The sequence below is a fragment of the Salvia splendens genome, chromosome 9, assembly GCF_004379255.2.
Source record: "Salvia splendens isolate huo1 chromosome 9, SspV2, whole genome shotgun sequence".
NCBI classification, from domain to species: Eukaryota; Viridiplantae; Streptophyta; class Magnoliopsida; order Lamiales; family Lamiaceae; genus Salvia; species Salvia splendens.
In genome coordinates this window covers 27,194,243-27,214,957 of record NC_056040.1, presented here as the reverse complement: position 1 = coordinate 27,214,957, position 20,715 = coordinate 27,194,243, and the positions used below count along the sequence as shown (strand labels likewise).

The window sequence follows — 20,715 nt, the reverse complement described above, 5'->3', positions numbered from 1 at the left end:
CCCACGAATTGAATGCATTAACCCTAAAAACAGCAAGATTCCTAACTCCAGTAGTGTGCGCATAAATTACAGGTGCCATAATACTTGCAATAAAAAAAGATATGATTAAAGTTGTTTTAGCAACCAAAAATATCCTTTGATTAGATTATGAAGATGTTATCTGGTTGAGCCTTGAGCTTAAACGAGTGTGCGAAGTGAGAGAGGTGAGCAGAAGATGCTAAAAAATAAACGAATAAAAGGGGTGGCATCTGATAATTTACAAATACATACCGATCGATAGAGGTGAAATTGGCCGTAATAAAATTCTACAAAACAATCGAGCTTTTTCTCGACGGATTCCTAAAAACAAAATTCGATCTACTCAGTCTGCTGCCACAAATTTCTTCTCCTCGTAATATTTCTTCTCGCTTGCTTCTTTCTTTGCGTTTCGTTTCTGTGGCCAACAAAAACCGCGCATCAGTCATAAGTCGAGAAATAAATCTCCAACATGGGACATAATATGTTACTATGTTGGAGAAAAATACCAAATAAATCTCATGGTTGGCAATGATTCTCTCTGCTATTGAAGTGGTAGTGATGTTTTTCGGGCTCTCTAGCGTTCGGAAAATCCCCATAGATTTTGGAACCGCGTATGGATCTTGTTTTCCCTGTATAAAATAATAGCCATATTTAGCACCGTGCTTTCGACATATAGCTGTAGCTCAAATCCGCCACAAGTGAAGAAATGATTCAACTCACGTTCGAGAAAGGGTTCTTCTCAGCTACTGTCCCGTGTACCACCAAAGATATGTTGAATGTTGTCATCTATAAGATGCCACATATTAGGAAATATAACAATATACAAATATTCATCCAAAACCGGCACAAAATTCATTAATATGCAGAAACAACTTACCACATCTTTTGTGACTTCCCAAGGCGCACCAATGATGACCTCATCGACATAACGGCAGGCCAACACACTAAGGCTGCGTTCATGGAGATTCATCAGCGGGTAACAGCAGCCACGGAGTTCACTACAGCAAAGGAAATGATGAGCATGCTAAAACATGTCTTTCTGAGATCTGTACTCATGAGAATGCTAATTTATTGCAAGAGTTACGCAGAGCAAATGATCCATACCTCACAGTCTGGTCGGGATAAACACCTACAAGAAGGAAATCACCAAGTTCCCTGGCACTCTTTAGAACCTGTAAACCAAAAGAAAAACCAACATCTGTAAACCGAAAAGCAAAAGCAAACACAAAAGGAAAATCTGAGTCTAGTGGGGAACAATAGGGAAGTATTTTTCTATTTTTCACGTTGTAATTTCCTACTTGCACTTTCCAAAATTTGCCTTTCCTTACTAAAAATCTGAGACCTAAAACACTGTAATATACGATTAGAATGAATCACATTAGAAGCTAATAATTCATGAATTCTTTCAGTTTGTCTTCAGGAGCAGGATGTAATTATATTGACACACAGTGTTATTAAAAAGCGGAGATGGTGGCGCCGTGGCGGATGGCGGTGGCAGTTTCTAGGCTCAACGCCACCGCCACCATGTGATATGGCAGTTTACTCCCTTTTTTGAATGGCGGCCGCCATTCGCAAAGCGCCGTGGCAGGATATGGCTTTCATGGCGGTCGAGATGCCTTTTTGCCTTGTAAAACGACCCCACTTACCCCACTACCCTGCCCACGAGACATGTAACCTAGCCCATTGGCCATTATAAACAGTCTATTTATAGGGTTTATGGGAGTTTCTGGCTTCAAAACCATAACCGCTGCTGTCAATCCAAGTTATCGTCTCTCCAGTCTCCACAGGCACAAGGCTCTAGATTCTAGATTTTCATTCACGATTCAAGATAACTGAAAATTTTTATGTACTACTACTTGGACCATCCACAATAGCATCATACTAGCATAGTCTAGCCAAAAACTCTTCCTGCCACATCATCATGCCCTTCCTACAGCCTAGCCACTGTCCTAGCCAAGTAACAGCCTAGCAATAGGCTAACAATAGCCTAGCCAATGCCCTAGCCCAACAAATAAATTGACAAATACGATTTAATTCATTTTAATTATTGGTGTTTATCAAATATTAAAAAAATGAAGTGGAATGAGTTGTAAATATAGAGTATAAATAAAAAAATAAAAATAAAAAAATAAATCGGGTAGCCTATTGCTCGCCGCAAAATAGGCGGCCAGCGATCGGCTAGCCGGTTAGTCCATGCCCAACCTCTCGTCCGCTCCGCGCTCGTCCTTACCGTTAGCCGATTGCAATAGTGGACTAGACACCCGCCCTAGCCGCTAGCCTGTGGCTAGGGCGGGCACTAATCCACTATTGTGGATGCCCAGTTTGTATTAATTCCACTATTTAATTCTCTCTCTTTTCTTATAACTGTTCTACTCGATGCATGGATTAATTCCACTGTATAATTCTCTCTCTTTTCCTATAACTATTCTACTCGATGAAAGCGTCTCCATAATTATTGTCTTCCACCATTTAATTTTCTAATTTTCCTATAACTATTCTAATTTTTTTGCATCTTATGTTATGCATTATATTTTATTTATTTGTTAATTTATCGACCGCCATTTACGCCATAATACCGCCATGCCGGCCGCCATATCCCTATGGCGGTTTTTTGACCGACCGCCATAAGCCGCCATACGCTACTAATAACACTGTTGACACAATGTACACAAAAGCTACATCTAGTTGAAAAAATGATCTGAGAACTAAAGCTTCAAGCTGCAAGAATACCTCCACGTGTCCAGCATGGAAAAGATCAAAAGCACCATCGATGTACACAACGCGGGAATTTGGTCCAGGACCCTGAAATTGATCAGGAAAACAGAATTTACCAGCAAATCTTTCAGAGCCAAAACAGGGAAGAATCTATGATCAAATTGCCTGTTTGAAGAAAACACCACAGTTTAACCACTCTGTTATTGGCATTTGCTACTAAGTAACTGGATTGTGATTTTCTGATGATGCTAAAGTACAATTAAAAACTCAAGTTCTTTTAGTGCTACTCTATTTTTCAAAGATTCGGTCTTAAAATAAACAAAAGGGAGGCCATAAAGAAGGATACTAAATTTCCGTGAGCCACATACCAAATTGAGAGCAGAGCACACAATATTCTGGAAATTTGGCTGCGAAAACTTATATATTCGACTATAGAAAGGATATGGTGTCTATATTCTAGTTACAGTTCCTTGTAAGACTATTAAAATTTATAAATATGCAATTTTGCAAATTTAAACGACAACCATGTTTCATAGGTAGCCCATATTATCTGTGGAGAACAGACTGTTAAAGATCTATAGTTGACATTCAGGTTCGGCAAGATAATATAAGCAAAAGAGATGCAAAAATACCTTGCCATTTGAAAATTGCACAATTCTTCTTGAAGTAGGGAGGAAACTTGAAACCTGGACACCCTTTGCTTGGACTTTGTTAATAGCGGCAGTGTTGTTAGGGTCGCGGGGCGCACCGGGTCGATGAGGTGAAAATTCGGGTCGCGGGTCGACGAGTCGACGGGGTCGAGAGACCCACAAAGCTAGGTTAATTTTTTTGCCTTTTAATATTAAATAAAATAAATATATTGCTCTAATGTTTATAATGTATCAAATAATATAAATGTAGACTCAATTCATGTGAATAGAGATAAAATGGAAAATAGAAATGATCAAAATATCAAAATAATTCATAACTCATAACACAATAAATAAAAATCAACATATATTTAATTTAATTAGAACATCACAATATATTTAATTAGATTTGAATGTAATTTTGATTGGTAATTAAAGGTATTTTTTTTATTTAAATAGGAACTAATCATATTCAAGGAATAGAGAATATGAACCAATATTAATACTAATATTTAAAAATGAAGTCGAAGAAAATGATTATTAACTTTTATAGGTCCTAGAGCCCTAGCTATAGCTTCCACCTACTTTCCTTTTAAAATTTTTGTCTCGGTAAACCCCCTTCTTCTCTCTTCATTCCCCTTCTTCTCTCTTCATTCTCATCCCTTCGTCTCTCTTCATTCTCACAGACCCATTTCTGAGCTGCCATGGCCGACGATCTTCTTCTTCCAGCCGCTCGCCCCAGCCGATCGACCCAGCTGCTCGCCCCAGCCGCTCGCCCCAGCCGCCCCAGTGGCGACCCCTGAATCTCGACCCACCCACCCACAATGGGGCGACGTCGGTCTCGACCCTTGCGACCCGCGACCCAAGCGCGCTCGGGGCGCGATTTTAACAACACTGAATAGCGCTGCTGTTTAAATTTTCACTTTCATCTGATTGAGATGATTCTGAGCATAGTTTGCCGACATTAGCTTCTTTCATCCACGAAAGTATCCTTCCTAAATACATATCACTACCAGAATTACAATTGTAATATAGTCATAAAATCTTAGAGTGTAGGGGAATAGCTCTTTGTTTAATACAATCCAGGGATACGAAATGTTAATAAGTTGAGACAAATAAACAAATCAGAGTAGATTGTATATACACTTTAAATAAAATTAATTCATAAACTCGTAAAATTATCATGTTGTTCATAGTTGGACGAGTAAAACATTAAAATCATGAAACATTAGAGATGTAAACAATACTTGAGTTCTTTGGAAAATTATAATAATGGACCTATTAAATCAATAAAGGATTTCTTCCTACGACAGCAAGTAAGCATTGTTTAACAAAAAAAAAACTTTTGAATACGAGGAATACAGTACCTACAGTATCTGTACTGGAGACACCTTCTGTACGTTTAATCTGCTAGTAACGACCAGCTTTCTTAGCTAGAGCATAGGCATCCGTTCCATCAGGGAGAAGACAAGGATCATCACCATGTATTATATAATCAATTTTATGATCCTTAAAAAGTCGGTGGATAAATTCTTCTGTAATCTCATAGGGAGCATTAGGAATGACTTCATCCACCCACTTTAATCCACTAACAAGTGCCAGTCTGAGATATAAGAAAATCCGGCATTTAATCATATCAAATATCTATAGATGTAGTATGATAGTATAGGCATTGATAACGTGCTGATAGAATCTTTAAAAGACATAAAAACAAACTGCTGAAATAAACTGAACAAACTGAATCGATCAATGATGCAGATTATTGTATGAGTTGATCTCAGGACTTAGATATAAGAGGAAGATTAAATGTAGCCTTTGGCTAGTTAGGCTTCCAATTATACAAGATACATTTAACATTACTTTTTGGGCTGACATTTGATGCTCAAGATTGACACAAGACCAGGAATGAAAATATTGAGCATTTAATAAAGCATTTCAAGTAGAAAACTATTCAACTACATAACCCAAAAAACAGATAAACAAGCTTGTCCTATGTCGTAAACCAAGAAACAAAAAGGCCAATCACTAGGCTTAGGAACGTGAATCTTCCAGAGCATATATAATTCAAGAAAAAACGTATAAAAATTAATGCTAAGCTATGGTGACGAATAGCGGTGGATTCATAATTTAAGTTGAATAATGAACTTAAGGAGAAGAAAGCATACAATCTGTTGTAAAAATCAAGAGTGAAATGAATTTATTGCAAATACAAACCTCTCTTCCATAGACATAACGGGAGGCCCTTTATTGGCTATGATCTCTTCATCGCTGACAACTCCAACAACTAATTCATCTCCCAGTGCCTTAGCTTGTCTCAGTGCATTGGCATGACCGTAGTGCATAAGATCAAAACATCCATCTATATATACACGAACATGTTTCTTTGTGGATTTTTTCTTGTGGAAAACCCTCAAGTCAGGGAAAAGGTGAGGCATGGGTGGGACACCAATCATACCGAAGTAACTCGTTGAGAAACTGAGCAGCGCACAAGTGATCATAATACCACCAAAGAGATGGGGGTAGAAACAAACCCCATCTTTTATCCAACTGCTGCTCTCAAATTCCATATGCCTTCTCTTGCTTTGGTCCTTTGCAATCAATACAAGAGGAGACACAAACCTTGATCAAAATTACACCAAATGTGAGTATGCATATGAGCATACAAATTGCAAAAATTCCATTTCTTTTGAATCATATCTGAGTTTTGATTAGAAGTTCGATCACTCAAGCTGAAAATGATTTGTTCTCACAATGACCATATCCATATCCAAAATCATATCTTTAAATCAAAATACAACAAAAAAAAGAAGACATGCTGTGAAGAAAGCACAGTAGATCAACAACAAATTTTCTAAGGAAATCATGGAATCAGAACCTGCCAAAACCACACAATTTAAAATAATTTGGAACCAACAAATCCAATCAGAACAATTAGTAATTTGAAGAATAAACAAGATCTGCAGCACCAAAGCTGAATCTTCACAAAGATACTTCATTCAAATCAAAGCAGCAGCCACATCCAAATGTAACCCCTCAATGAATACAAATTTAACAACAATGTAATCACAAGCAATGTTTTAGACACTCAAATAAAATCGAACCAGAGAGTAGCAGAGAGAAAGGGTTGGTGAGAAGTTCGAGAAATTAGAGAAGTGTGGAGGAAAATACGCGTATTAGTGTACGATTACACACATACACAAAAATGTGAGTATCAATGAAAAGGAAAAAAAATGAAATTTCTCGTTGTTTGATTGCAATACATGTGGCGGGAAACAATAAAAAATGCATTTCCATAATGTAAATTGCACAAAAAAGTTAAGGGCCGTGGCAGAAATCAAGATTCAGAAACAAATGGGGGGTGTCCTGTCAGTGGAGAATCTTCACCTTTTTCTTGGTTGGTGCCTCCCGCGTCACCAATTTTTCTAGCTTTGGTTGGATCTTTGGTTTCGAGAAAGAATATAGTAGGGGAGTGTTTTGTAGATGGGAATAAGCGAGAGTTTTATTTTTATCCTCGATATTCTCTGCGTTTTGTAGCCTTGACAACAAACCTCATTGACCCGGGAGTTCTATAGTTTGAAATCCTCTTTTCACTGTTGGAATTGGAAAGTTAATTTTAAAAAGTGTCTTGAACTTCTCGCCGGCTAAATTGTTTGCTATTCTTTCAATTACTTTCCTCTTCCCTCTATCAACCAACAAAATATTAGGGCCAACAGTTGGGCCACAGCCCCGTAATTCTTCTTCCAGGTATGAATTTTGGACTGTATATGCGGATTAGCCCTCAGTCCACAGGTTGGAAACTCCCGGCGCATGGCCTCCTCGAGTTTGAAGAGATAACCACCTCTAAACCCGTTATCAGACTTCCATCCGTGACTGACCAGTTCCTTCAGCGTTGCGAGTAGATACCTCTCCTCTCTGTCAGCCCAGCACTGGCGTGTGCGGTCCGCCGTTACGGGGCTGGAATGAGGCATACCATTCCACCCAACTAATAGAGACAAGAAATGAGAGAAGGCAAAACATAAATCAAAATCAAACAAAAGAGCAAGATTAATCTCACCTCGACTACCACCATTCACGCGTAACGCAGATTTGGCGCGTCTTGGTTCAGCCATTTCTGCAGATTTGCGATTTGGAATCCTCTATCAAGTAATGAAACTAAATTGTAGTGAATAGGGTTCCAAATCCTTTATATCAACAATTTATTTTTTGAGAAGGGCGTCACAAAGGCAAATACAGGGTTACAAGGCACGCAATTTTCTATTTTTCCCAAAAAATTTGCCGCCCGAAGCTGCCGCCTTCATTTTTGACATAATTGCTTTTCTGGGAGAGAGCAATTGGAGAGATAAGTTATGCAAAAACACGGTTCATTAGGGTGTCCACTATAAGGTGGACACGCCCAATAGCCCCGCCCCAATTTTTTGTCCATAGCCCCAATTTTTGTCCATAGCCCCAAAATTCTATTTCCGCCACTATAGTGGACAACTCCAATAGCCCCAAAATTTTATAATCAATTTTCATTTTTAAATATTTTTTAGTTTCAATCAAGTGTAATTTAAATAATCGCAGTGTAAATAACTAGAATACGAGGTAATTAGGCCGAATATTCGTTGTATTGCATACCGGTAAAATTATACAACGAATAATGAAAATAAAATACAACAACAAAACTCCGGCACCGTCTACTCCGTGCCGAAAATGAAACGTGCAAGTAGTGCGGGACGGAGGGAGTATTATGCAATAGAATAAAAAAAAATTATTTTAAAAATAAAATACTCGACAGTAAAGTTTAATTTATAATGCTTGTTAGAATCGGTTAATTAAGTTTAAAACTTGTACAAATCGATCTTAAAATATTAAAATTCGGTTCAATTCTACTTAATACTATAACCATATGAACAGAATTCCAATTGATATAATTACACCTCCATTTTTTACAAAATTCCATCATTGTTGAAATGTGGAAAATAAATAGGAGTAAGTAAATGTAGGGGGATAATTAAGGTACAGAAAGAAGGTAATCAATTTTATTCCAAGGTAGCATTAAATATAGACACAAAAAAGAACAAAAAAAGGTGAATAAAAAAACAAAAGGGCTTGAGAATAGAGAATCCGCCGCGGCTAATCTTCGTGCCACTATAGGCGCCGCGCCTATAGGCGCGGCTATAGCCACCCCGCCGCGTCCTCGCCCCACTCGCGGCGAAGCCTCGTCCGCCGCCCTCCCTCCCACCAACCGCGTCCACCCTCGCGGCGGACACCCCCTCCACTATAATAGCCGCGCCTACCGCCCCGCTTCCGCCCCGCTCGCGGCTATAGCCGCATCCACCTTATAGTGGACGCTCTTATGTTTCCTTTAGTCTTCTCAAAAGAGTGGGCCCATGTATCCAGCCTACAAAACACAAAGCCTAAATTGGACTTGGCAGATGTAATCCACATGGGTATATCCTAATGTAGTTAAAGTCAAGTCATATCCTAACCAGCCTACAAAACCAGTCCTAGAAGGTTTACACGTGATTCAATTAAATTTTTTGAATTTCTATGGCCACCCCAGAAGAATTTGAGCTGATTCAGATTCGGTCAAGAGAATAATTTCGTTTCTCATAGAGCATTCAGAATGATATGAGCACTCTCATTGCCTTCCCAAAAATACGTCAGGCCAATTCACTAAGTCTTCTCTCAACTTTTTCATAGACCAATTTAATTCATTTTAATTTTGATGTTTATCAAGTATTAAAAAAATAAAATGTAATGAGTTATATATACAAAGTAGAAATAAAAAAAATTAAAAATCGAGAGGGCTCGGTGGTCGGCGCGCAATAGGCGTCATTCGACCGCCATCCCAACGCCGTGCTATCGGCACTTTCTCTCTCCTCGGGAGGGCTCGGTTGTTGCAATGAGAGCCTTCCCGACCCGGAAGACTGTGGGAAGGTGATAGAAAGAGCTCCCATAATGAATGCTCTTATAGCAAGTTTTCAGAAATTCCTTTTTTAGTCATTGGGAAACAAGGGGAAGGGCTCATTTAATTCCTTTACACAATGTTTCAAAAATCGGACCGGTGAGTGGACCGATGATATTACTAGTTCATGATTCAACCGGTTCGACTGGGTGAACCACTATATTTGATGTATTAATCATTTTTAGTGACTTATATATATAGTCATTTATCATATAGGGTAAGGCAAAAGAAATACGAAGTTTAGTCTGGTCTATTCTATAATTCAAAAATGACTAATTGACATTTTTTCAATTGTCCCATAATCTATGAGTTGGGGGAAATTATATAAATATATTTTTGCCAAACAAAAAATATCGTGCGAACTGTGGAGTGGTTTGTTCAGCTGATTCATGAAGTAGAATGAAGAGAAGCTTTACTTAAGCTTGAGCTTCAGTGACTGTCCGATGAAGAATCAAGATTGGGGATTTAATCTGAGCCTTCAGATTAATATGACCGTTGTATGTTAGTTAGGGATTAAAATAGTTGTTTACTTTCCCAAATTCAGTTTAGTATTCAATTTCCCGTTTTCCCCATTTTTCATCTCTTTAAATTGCAAGCTCAAATTTCTCTCTTCAATAAGAATCTTCATTCGATTCAATCAGTGTGTGTTATCTTCTCCGATCAACCATCAATTTCTAACAAATTGGCGCCGTCTGCGGGAATCGGCGGATTCTTTGCGAAGCTCTGAGTTTTGTGTTTTGGAATCGGACCTGCGAAGACGATGGCCTCTAGATTTGAGGCGGAGAAGTTTACGGGCAAGAACGACTTTGCCCTATGGAGAATGAAGATGCGTGCAATGCTGATTCAACAAGGTCTATCGCCGACACTGACGGTGGAGGAGAAGGATCCGAAGGAAAAGGAGGTGGTTCTTGATGATAAGGCCATCGCAAAGCGAGCTGAAATTGAGGCGAAGGCGCATAGTACGATCGTCCTTTGCCTGGGACATAAAGTTCTCCGCGAGGTTGCAAAAGAGAAGACCGCGACGAGCATTTTGACAAAGTTGGAAGAGCTCTACCTCACAAAATCTTTGGCGAACAGTTTGTTCATGAAACAACGCCTCTACTCCTACAAGTTCTTGGAAGGGAAGGGAGTTTTGGAGCAACTGGAGGACTTTAATAAGGCAGTCGATGATCTTGAAAACATCGATGTCACTATCAGAGATGAGGATAAAGCCATCCTATTGCTGAATGCACTCTCACGTTCATATGATCAGCTTCGCGATGCAATTCTTTATGGCCGCCAAGGATCTATCACCTTGTTAGAAGTACATTCAGCTTTGAGAGCCAAGGAGTTGCAAAAAGGGGAAATCAAATTGGTTGATTCAAGTGCAGAGAGCTTTTTTTTCAAAAATTAACTCCTATAAAAGGGAGGAAATTACAAATAAACTTCTATACTATAGATAGGAGGAAAATACAACTGTCAAGAGGGCTCGAACTCGGTCTTGCCCACGTTCCTGAGATTTCTTCAAGTGCAGAGAGCTTGAATGTAAAGAAATTCAAGGGAAAGAAACCTTTCAAGAAATCTCAGGAACATGCCAAGAGTGCTACCAGTGATCAAAAGGAAACACGGTCTTGCCATTGGTACAAGAAGCCCGGCCACTTGAAGAAAGATTGTTTCGCTTGGAAACGAAGACAAGAAAATGGTGGGGGAAAGGTAGTGAACTCGGCTGAAAGTTTTGGAGATGAGGAAGTTTCTGAGGCCTTGAATGTAATTGAAGGGAATGATAGTGGTTGTTGGATTATGGACTCAGGTTGTAGTTTTCATATGAGTCCAAATCTTGAATGGTTTGATAGTATTGTTGAGACAACTGGCTCTGTAGTGCTAGGTAATAATCAAGTGTGCTCTATTCGGGGGATTGGGTCAGTGAGGTTGAAGGTTGAAAATGGGAGTATGGTGACCCTGAGTGGGGTGAGATATATCCCGGATGTTAAAAAAAACTTGATCTCACTTAGATCTCTTGAAAGAAAAGGCTGCAACTTCTCTTCTGCATATGGGAACATGGTTGTTTGTAGATCTGGAAAGGTACTCATGGAAGCAGAGAGAAGGGGAAGTCTCTATTACATGAATGCAGTAGTTCACAGAAGCACACCTGGAGATGTTCATGTGATAGGAGTCAGCACACTGGACTTGTGACATACCAGATTAGGCCACCTAGCCATAGGCAGTGTGAAGGAGCTGGTAAAGAAAGGATTATTGCAGTGCTCTAATGATGCTGAATCAACTCCATGTGAGGAGTGTGTACTTGGAAAGTCCAAGAAGCTTGCTTATCCAAAAGGTACTCACACATCTACTAAACCTTTAGACTTAGCTCATAGTGATTTGTGGGGTCTAGCGCAAGAGAAATCCATAGGTGGTGGAAGATACTACATGAGTATCATTGATGATTTCTCTAGGAAAGTGTGGTTGTATGTGTTGAAAGAAAAATCAGAGGCCTTCCAAAAATTCAAAGAATGGTGCATAGCAGTTGAGGCTGAAAAGGGTGTTGTTTTGAAATGCTTGCGTACTGATAATGGTGTTGAATATCTATCAAAGGAGTTTGATGAATACTGTAAATCAAAGAGTATTAAAAGGCATCGCACAGTCCCTATGAACCCTCAACAAAATAGGGTTGCAGAGAGGGCTAACAGGATTATATTGGAAAGAGTGAGGTGCATGCCTTTGGCTGCTGGGATGGAGAAAAGATTATGGGCAGAGGCAGCTTCTACCGCGGTTAAACTCATGAATAAATGTCCTTCACCAAGCATTGGATGGGACACTCGAGACTATAGATAGTTTGGTAGATATGGAAGCTATGCTGATTTGAGAAATTTTGGCTGTAAAGCTTTTGCACATATAAAGCAAGGGAAGCTGGAAGCTCGGGCTTTGAGATGTGTTATGCTGGGCTATCAACCAGGTGTAAAGGGATACAGACTATGGTGTGTAGAGAAGAATAATGGGAAGATCGTAATCAGTAGAGATGTTATTTTCTGGGAAGGAGAGTTTCCATTCAAGAAAAAAACAGAAAATATAAATAAGGAAGATGACACTACTAAGATTAAGGTGGAGCCTGAGAGTCTTGAATCCCAGAATGAAGATCTTCAGCAACAATCTGAGGATTTTGAGCATGAGCCTGCTGGTGTAGGAACTGATACACCATCTGAAAATCAAACTTCACCAGCTGCAGCAGCTGTTGATCTTAGAAATTGGAAGCTTGCTAGAGATAGAACAAAAAGAACTATCAAGTCTTCTTCAAAATATTCTGATGCAGAATTTCTATTCATTGCTCTAATGGTAGCTGAGGATGTGGAGTATTCAGAACCTTGTTCATACAATGAGGCAATGCAGAGTAAAGATTGGGAAAAGTGGCAGCAAGCTATGATAGAAGAGATAAACTTTTTGTTGAAGAATGGAACCTGGGTACTTGTTGAAAGGCCAGGAGGCAGGAGAGTGGTTAGCTGCAAGTGGATTTTCAAAAAGAAAATAGAAGCAGCTAAGAATGACAAGGTCAGGTTCAAGGCTAGGCTTGTGGCTAGAGGGTTCACACAAGAACATGTTATAGACTTTGATGAAGTGTTCTCCCCAGTTGTTAAAACACTTCCATCAGGATTCTTCTAGCCATAGTAGCCAAGAAAGATTGGATATTGGAAAAGCTGGATGTGAAAACAGCTTTCCTTCATGGTGATCTAAGGGAGACCATCTATATGACCTAGCCAGAGGGCTTCATCAAGACTGGTGATGAGGGAAAGGTATGTCTACTTAAAAGAAGCATTTATGGTTTGAAGCAAGCAAGCAGGCAGTGGCATAAGATATTTGTTGATCACATGCTCAAAACTGATTTTTTGAGATCTAAATATGATGAGTGTGTGTACATTAAACATGAGGGTGGAGCTGTTGTTGCATACATGTTACTCTATGTTGATGATATGCTATTGGCTGGAGAAAGCAATAGTGTGGTCCTGAAAGTGAAGAAAGATTTGAAAGTAGCTTTTGACATGAAGGATTTGGGAGCAGCAAAACGAATCCTGGGTATGACAATATACAGAGACAGAAGATATGTGTCAAGGCTGATAAAGAAGTTTCAGATGGAGAATGTCAAAGAAGTTTTTGTTCCTATAGGCCAACATTATAAGATGTCGATTGAGCAAAGCCTAAGTGCAGAGCTGAGGAAGAAGAGATGCAACAAATCCCATATGCAAGTGTGATTGGGAGTGTGATGTATGGTATGATAAGCACAAGGCCAGATATAGCTTAGGCCGTGTCAGTAACCAGCAGATTCATGTCAGGCCATGGTAAGAAGCACTGGTCTGCTTTGAAGTGGTTGATGAAGTACTCGAAAGGAGCTACTGATATTGGAATTATGTTTGATGGCATGAATGAGCATGCAGGTGATGTATTAAAAGGTTGGTGTGACTCTGATTTCGTGGGCTATGTGGATACAAGAAGATCACAATCTGGATATTACACTTTATGGATCGATTGTGAGTTGGAAGAGCAGCCTACAATAGGTTGTGGCTTTATCAACAACGGAAGCTGAGTTCATGTCATTGACAACTGCGGTAAAGGAAAGTTTTTGGCTAAAGGCATCTTGGAGGATTTCGGCATAAGGCAGGAGGCTGTTGCCATCGGGTATGATAATAACAGTGCCATTTGCTTGGCTAAACACCAAGTGTATCACGAAAGGAGTAAGCATATTGACATACGTTTACACTTTATTCGTGAGGAAATAGAGAAGGGGACAATGAAGGTGTTCAAAGTGGACACAACAGAGAACCCGAATGATATATTAACTAAGCCGGTGCCAAAGAGCAAGCTTGAGATTTGTATGAAGCTTGTTAACTTGTGCAGAATGAAGTAAGGAGCGGCTAAAAAACCGAGGTGGAGATTTGTGGAGTGGTTGTTCAACCGATTCATGAAGTAGAATGAAGAGAAGCTTTACATAAGCTTGAGCTTCAGTGACCGTCCGATGAAGAATCAAGATTGGGGATTTAATCTGAGCCGTCAGATTAATATGACCATTGTATGTTAGTTAGGGATTAAAATAGTTGTTTACTTTCCTAAATTCAGTTTAGTATTCAATTTCCCGTTTTCCCCATTTTTCTTCTCTGTAAATTGCAAGCTCAAATTTCTCTCTTCAATAAGAATCTTCATTCGATTCAAAGAGCGTGTGTTATCTTCTCCGATCAACCATCAATTTCTAACATGGACAAAACATTCGGCTATTTAAATGACGTTATTAATACATTTAGTCAGTTCTGTCTTTAATTTTTACATATATACGAATTACGTTGATAAATATAGAAATGTGGCATGTTGAAATTTTTTGCTATGAGTCAATTGAGAAAAATGCCAAAGCTAATATAATAAGCTCTTTTGAAAATTGCAGTATAAACCAGAAATTGATCAAACTTCATGGGTTTTTTTGGCCATTTAGAGCACCAACAACGCCTCGTTGCTGGCTCGGACTCATCTCTCCAAGACGAGCCAGCATTGAGCAAGCGTTGTAGGCGTCGCGTCTCGTGAGAGGCTCGTTGGGGGGGGGGAATTGGTAAGCCAATAGTGTTGGCGGAAGCGGGAGTTGGCGATTGGAGAAGAGGTTGATAATGGAATTGAACTAGTTAGGACGTTGGATGATAGATCGATTGTTGCCGGAATGTCCTCGGAGGGTCTATTAAAGGAGACTTTGCATAACTCAAAATTTTGCTGTCGAAATGCTCTAACTGTGATTAGTTGATAAAATTCATCCTTCCCACGGCCTAGCAATCGCCTAACCAAACAATAGCCTAGCAATAGGTCAACAATAGCCTAGCCAACGCCCTAACTCAACAAATAAATTGACAAATACGATTAATTCATTTTAATTGTTACTAGTAATTATCAAATATTAAAAAAAATGAAGTGCAATGAATTGTAAATATAGAATCTAAATAAAAAAATAAAAAAAATTCAGAGATCGGCTAGCCGGTTAGTTCACGCCCTAGCTCTAGGGCGTTGGTTTTTCGTCCGTCGGGCTAGCCTAACGCAATAGCGGACTAGCCGGGCACCCTAGCCGCCTGCGGTTAGGGCGCTCGGCTAGTCCGCTATTGTGGATGTTCTAAAGGATCGACCGAATTGAATATTTGATCCACTTAGAGCATCCACAATAGGCCATGGACTAACCATTGGTTAGCAATAGGCTAGCCAAGAATCCCCTGCCACATCATCAAGGACTTCCCACAGCCTGCCACATCATCAAGGACTTCCCACAACCCAGCAATAGGCTAGCCAACGCCCTAGCCTAACAAATAAATTGATAAATACGATTAATTCATTTTAATTGTTGGTGTTTATCAGATACTCCCTCCGTTCCTGAAAATTTGTCACTTATTTCTATTTTCGTCCATCCCTAAAAATTTGTCACTTTTCACTTTTACCATTTTTGGTAATGGACCCACATTCCACTAACTCATTCTCACTCACATTTTATTTAAAAACTAACATATAAAAGTAGGACCCACATGCCACTAACTTTTGCAACCCATTTTCTATTACATTTCTTAAAATCCGTGTCGAGTCAAATGGTGACAAATTATGGGGGACGGATTGTTCGCGGATGACTGCTCGTCCGTCTTCCGGACGTCCGTCGCGTTAGCCTAATGCAATAGCGGATGTTCGCCACGCCCTTACCCCTAGCCGGTGGGACGTTCCCTATCGTGGATACTTATTTAGAGTGATAGCAACACATGCTAGGAGGAGAATAGTATGTGTTTATTATGAAAAACACCCACCACTTTGTAAAAATCTTGGATTAAATATGTCCGGTCAATGGATTTTGACCAAATAATAAAAGTGACGAGACATTTAATTTAGTGAAATTAAATGATATAGCGTCGATCTACATATTACGTAGATAAATGTAGTATATTCACATTCTCAAATCCGATTTCCGGTGAGTGAAAAATGGTGAATTAAAGTTGGGCATAATTAGCTTTTAATTAAAGCTTGGAGTTGGAGCTTAGGGAATAATTAACTAGTATTAATTATCCCACATAGGAGAAGTAACACATATTTTAATGTGTTTAAATTAAGTGACTTTATGTTACTTAATAATTATAGTGGACCAAGATGGGTGAAAGAGCCCACACGCGCGCGCACGCCCGCGCCGCCGCCGCCCGCCCCCCTGTGCCCGTGCACGTGGTCGCGGCCGCGGCCTTGGGCCCGGGCCCGGGCCAGGTCCCGATCCCGATCCCGATCTCGATCTTGATCTTGGACTTGGACTTGGATCTTGGCAATTGGTCTTTGGGTGGTCTTTGAGCTTAGTGCTTGGGCTTGTCCCTAGCCCAAACTTAATCTTTTTATACCACCGCAGAGTCAGCAATCCAAGTGGCTTGACACATCGTCAAGCGTGGCACAGTCAGAGCTGCCACGTGAGAAAAGCACACGCTCGGCACGCGAAAGGCACACTCCTGCCACACGCTCGTAACCGTCGGCGGTTACGAATCTGCCATGATGAGCCTTCATGGCTTGGTTGACCCTGCATGGTGGCTTGGCCTATAAATAGGCTAGCCATTCCACTGCATTAGACACACATTACACAAGCATAAGCGCTCTCTCTCTCTGCATTGTCTTTCTGTCGAAGCTCTGCCCTCTCCTCCATCCAGTTCGCCGGAGCTCTGTTGATTGCAGTGCTGCATCACCAGAGACGTAGCCGTTTTACCTTTGGGGACGACACGCCAAACCGAGAGTACTACCGGGGCATATCTCGTCTTGCGGGAAGAGGCCTCCTCGACTCGGCTAAACTTATTCACGGTTACTGTTTCAATTTCAGTTGTAATTTTTAGTTCATTTTCTCCTTTTGTATTCCTTCTTTGGATTTGTATTACGCTCGGCTTTTATCTCTTGTAATCCCAGAAACCAACACACTTTTCGACTAAATAAAAAGTAGGTGAAAAAAATGTGCGGCACATGTAACAGCATAAGCATTACAAAAAACACATTTACATGTTACATTAATATTATCTCTTAGTACTACTATCTATGAAAATTTTCAAGCTTCCCAAATTCAAATTATTACCGTAACGCTCCACCCCAAAGCCCACCCCCAAAGTCACCGACGCCGGCAACTTTCGACTATTCTAGAATCTTCATACTCCATAATACTTGACACATAAAAGATGTTCATTTATTAAAATTCTAACCCTCGTATTTGGACGGCGGTCACATTTCAATTCTATACTATGCATGTCAAAGCTATACTATTTTTCCGACCCACTTTCCACTGACTGAACACGTTTTTAAATATGCATTTTACAATTTATAATGGCGGAATAAAGTGGTGAGTTGTGATCTTTAAAACACTAATTTCAACAACTGTTGGGCTGAAATATTGTTAATAGTAGTATTATTGAAAAGATTTAACTCTAGAAGCCTTTTCTAGTTACATTTTGTTGAGTTAAATACATCATTAGTTGATCCCTGCTGCTTCAAAATCATAAGACTCTAATCAAGATTCCCTGTAATTAGTTTTCAAAAGCTTAAAGGACATTTTTGTACACTTTCATATTCTACCATAGTAATTCATCCAGTTAGAAATATAAGTCACAACATTATTTTAATCAAATAAAATATAAAAGCTTATTTACCATAAGAAATTTTTTTTTCCTGAAAGAAAAACAAAACTCACACCTAGACAATCGATATATTCGTATTGTTATAAATACGAATAAGCATAGTATACAATTATACATCCGACAATCAATACAGGCATATCGCAATTAGTAGTTAGTGAATTCATTACTCCTCGAACAAAGTTTGTCTCAGTTTTACCCGGCGAGTTTTAAGAAATTGTTTGACTTTGTATCAAAAGGAGGTGTGTAGTGGAATAAGTGATGCAGGTATAGAACATAAGACTTGGAGGCTAAGTCAATTATATTTTAGGTTTTATTTAATTCCTAGTTAATAGAATTAGTAGATGGAAAAATATTAGGATTAATTGTTTTTCCTTCTACCAAATTAGGTTTTCCTATTTTGCTTATTTTCCATTTAGTTATTTTTATTTTAGTTTTATTTTTCAAAATTTAAGATTTTCTTTTGCCTATATAAATGCCTCATTGTTGATCTTAAAATACAAATATTTGAATATTAATTTTATATTGAGTTTTATACTCTAGAGTTCTCAATTAGTTGAGTATTTTATTTACAAGTTCAATCATTCTCTATACGTTTCTGCATCATTTGGTATCACGATCCAGGTTGATTATCAATGGCTGAACGTAGATATGGCGGCAGACGTGGTGATGCTCGTGGCGGAGGTCGTGGTGGGGGACGTGGAGATCTCCCAAACGAAGAGGCTGCACGACTGCGTGATCTGCGCGACATTGAGAACGGTTCGAGACCTCCAACGCGACATCGAGAACGGTGATATGCGCCAACAGGTTCGAGACCTACAACGACGATTGGCCCGACTGGATGAGCATCCATCATTCAGCGACGTCTTCACATCATTCAGTGACGGGAAATCCAACCGATGAGGTCTAATGCGCCGGTGCGTCGTTCGATGGATGATCTATCATTCAACGACGTTTTCACAACATCTGATGCGGATGAACCGTCGAAGAATAGTAATAGCAATATATTTTCGATGTCGGTGTATGATACACTTGTATACGACGTGGATATATTCTATGAGCTCCCCGAACCACCGAAGAATACTAACAACTATATATAGTCGATGTCAGTGTATGATAAGCCTGTATACGATGAGGATATACTGTCGATGCCGATGTATGATAAGCCCATATACGACGAAGATATATTCTATGAGCTCCCTGGATTGATGAGCAAATCTTCGCCTCCTTCAGTGAAATTCGACGACGCTGCCGAAGACGAGGGCGTTGCCGCGATGACGATGAGGAGTTGGGGGAAATTGTGGCTATGCCGCAAAGAGAGGTCACAGACATGGGGTTTTTTATTTTTCTGAAGATGTGGAATTGGGGATTCCACAGTCGAGAAAACGAAGATGGAATGGGCTGAGCCGCGTGAGTCTTGTTGACGTTTCTATAAAATCATAGAAGAAGGACCGGGAAAAATATTGGGTTTTAGAAAGAAGAAGAAGAAGAACAACAAAAAGATTCACAATTTGGACAAGGAAGCGGCGAAGAGACCTTCTCTGTAGGCCTCTACGACTACCTTGATGGGTAAGCAAAGAATTTCTAATATGTTTACTTCCTCTTTGTTTAAGAAGGATATACACAAGAATGTTTCGTGTGATAGCATTATTGATGTTGTGATTGCGGAATTTGCACCTGATGAGAATGATAGGGAGAGGAGAAGGAGAGCTAATTCTACCAATTTGGGGTCGAATAAATCCAGTAATTTGCCTGAGAAAATTGAGAAGCCTTTTGATAAAGAAGGAATTTCATGAGACTAACACCAGCCTCGTGATGTGGATTTTGATCCTTTTGAAAAATATAACAGTATCATTGATGGGGGTAATATCCCCATTGATGCCAAGAAAGTATGGAATGCCTTGATGATTGATGTGGTTGGAAAAATTTTGATTGGGTTAAGATAATTTTGATTGAGTTAAGATGCCATTTCAATAAAGCAGATTCGATGATTGATGTGGTTGGAAAAATTTAGATTGTGTTAAGATGTCATTTCAATAAAGCAGACTCGATGCAGTTATAGAATATAAGACTTGAAGACTAGGCCATGATATTTTAGGTTTTATTTATTTCCTAGTTAATAGAATTAGTAGATGGAAAAATATTATGAGTAATTATTTTTTCTTCTACCAAATTAGGTTTTCCTATTTTGCTTATTTTTCTTTTAGTTATTTTCCTTTTAGTTTTATTTTCCATAAATTTAGGATTTCCCTTTGCCTATATAAATGCCTCATTGTTGACAAAGTTTTGAATATTATTTTTACATTGAGTTTTATACTATATAGTTCTTAATTAGTTGAGTATTTTATTTACCAGTTCAGTCATTCTCTATACGTTTCTACATCAATAAGGGTCCAACATTTGGGTGGTTTTCGATTTCCTAGATAAAATAGTATCAAGATATAATTTAGGATTGAGTTGTGAGATTATTTTAGTCACAGGGGGTTAGCTACGAACTAATTATCATGATTATCCATCTATGATTGAGTTGTGAGATTGAATCTCATGAACCAAACGCACTACATATTTAATCGCGGGATACAATCTTGCAAACCGAACACTCTCTACGGAGATTGAAGGGTGTATTTAATGTTTATTTTTTGAAAGATTCCAATTGGTACAAATTTTGTGGAACGGATGAAATTGATAAAATGAGACAAACTTTGTGGAAACGGGGAGTATAACATAGAAGATGGGGTCCACCACGTTTCTGTCCTGTTAGTTACAAATTGAGAAAAAAAAG

At 39.2% G+C, this 20,715-nt stretch overlaps 1 pseudogene; it reads right to left on the bottom strand.

Moving 5' to 3' along the window:
* Nucleotides 1–215: 215 nt before the first annotated feature.
* LOC121747514 lies at nt 216–7,680 on the bottom strand (annotated as a pseudogene).
* Between the last annotated feature and the right edge of the window lie 13,035 nt (nt 7,681–20,715).